Source organism: Gossypium hirsutum, chromosome D01 (assembly GCF_007990345.1).
Source record: "Gossypium hirsutum isolate 1008001.06 chromosome D01, Gossypium_hirsutum_v2.1, whole genome shotgun sequence".
Lineage (NCBI taxonomy): Eukaryota > Viridiplantae > Streptophyta > Magnoliopsida > Malvales > Malvaceae > Gossypium > Gossypium hirsutum.
Genome location: NC_053437.1, coordinates 20,586,009 through 20,588,291, shown reverse-complemented (window position 1 = coordinate 20,588,291; position 2,283 = coordinate 20,586,009).

Below are 2,283 nucleotides of genomic sequence, written 5' to 3'. Positions count from 1 at the left end.
AAATCTTCCTCAACTTCTAACTTTAAAGTCCAGTTATTGGGAAATCAGGGGTAGGTAGGGACTCCCTGTCCAATCCCCTAAAAACAATTTTTTTTTTCATTTAACTCTTTTAAAATTTTTAAAATTTTAAATTAGTAAAAATAAATTTGTACTTTGGTTTTTCCATAAAAATGATAAAAATTTGATTTAATTTTTTTAAAACTATAAAGATATAGGCTATTAAAATGGTAAAAATTATATTTTTACTATTGTAAAAATTACAATTTAATTCCGCCTCCTTCTAACAGAATTTTCTAACTTCAGCCTTGTGGAAAATTAAAGTTACTTAGTTTTTGTTTTATATAAATAATGTAAAAGATTAATTATAAAAACGGGGTTAGTTGCAAATTTTTTATGAGAATTGTATGTTTGGAACAATAAAAATGGGTCACGCTACATTGTTAGGTGACACCGACCCTAACAATACAATAATCATCAACAAAGCATTCGAACTAAAAAATATTTTTAAGTGGTATCGTCGTATAGGGTGGCGACACCAAATATTTTTAAAGGTAATACATATAATACAGATGAAATATAGAAGAAATACGAACAAAAATATTATTGTTGATTAACTCATTGACAAAATCAATTTAAAATTAAAGAAAAAATTATGTAATGATCAGTTACCGTAACTAAGTAGTCACATCGAGACAAAAGTGTCGCTTGACAGAGCGAGATGTCATTCCTGTAAGGTTGAGCATGAGTCTAACCAAAAACCAACCCCCCAAAAAAAAAAAAAAACTAGGCATGTACTCCCCCGTTTGCAAACATGGTAAGGAAAACAAATAGTTGGTGTCCCCCACCTTGCGAACGCTAAGAAAAAGAAACTTCATTTGTGTTTGAGTTTTGGGGCAGCTTGTTGAAGAGTTACGTTAGTGCTTATCTTTGCAATTTTCTTATTTGTTATTTTTTATTTGTGTATAATAATGTTATGGTTTTAATTTTATTTATTTGTGTAGATTAATAGAAACTTTCAGTTGAAAACGATCCGTTAAGGTTTTTTTTTTTGCTTTTTAATAAATATACTTATGTTTTTATAATTATTTATTTGTTTGTGTAGAATAGAAAATTCCAGTTGCAAACATCCGGATTAAGGTAATTTATTTTAGTATTTGTCAGTTTAGTTGGTGGTTAATATTGTTATGTAGATATTTTATTTAAATAATATGAAAATAAAATTATTTACGAAAAATGAGTTGTTTTAAAAATTATCAACATGAATATTGTTATAATTTAAGGTTTAAGATCTATATATTAAGGAAAACTTATTTATGAAATGGGTTGAAAAAATTGTTTACTAGAATGTTGTTATTATTTTTATTTGTTGTAGATAATTTTTTTTAATTGTTTCTTTACTTCTGTAGTTTAGTATGTTTATTTTTTTTATTTCCTGTAACTTATGTTTTCTATTTAATACTTAAATAATTTGTTTTTGAAAAATACACTTTATGTTTGGAAGCGTTATATTGTTTTAATATAATATGTTTATTCAATTTTGTTTGTACAGATATATCGAAATGACTTCATTGATTAGAGTAACTGGTCACACTGCAATGACGATTAATGTGCAGGTAAAAAAAATTGCTATTTTCTATTCATGGTTAATTTATAAAATTGCATGTCAATGAAATTTTAATTGACATACTTGACTAATATGATAATTGGTTTGGACAGGGTGAGTATCGCATCTTGAGAGCGCATGTCCATGCTCCGTTCTACCAATCGCATGATTGTATTTTCTCGTATTTGAATGCCGCGAGATTTGGAACGACGAAATTGATTAGGACATTTGAGCTTAGGGTTGACTTGATATCGACCTTGGTTGAATGGTGGTGCTCGAAAACCCACACATTTCATTTGTTGTGTGTAGAGTGCACCATCACTTTAGAAGATGTTTCGTTGCAACTAGGGCTCTCAGTTGACAAAGCTGCGATCATGAGTCAGGTGACTGAACCTGTGAAGTTTTGCTATAATTTGTTTGGATGATCACCGGTTGGCGGTGCTACTAGTTTTAGCAATTTAAAATTTAGTTGGCTCAAGGATAATTTCAAAACATTATCGGATAATGCCTTTAAGTGGGAGATGTGTGTTGCTTGGGCATTTATATTGGAATTGATAGGGGATACCCAAGTCGGGCTCATCTAATAACAGAGTCCATTTGATGTACTTGCCTTTATTGGAAGATTTTCGAGTTGTTGGTTCGTGCAATTGGGGTTCAACAATATTAGCAATATTGTACCG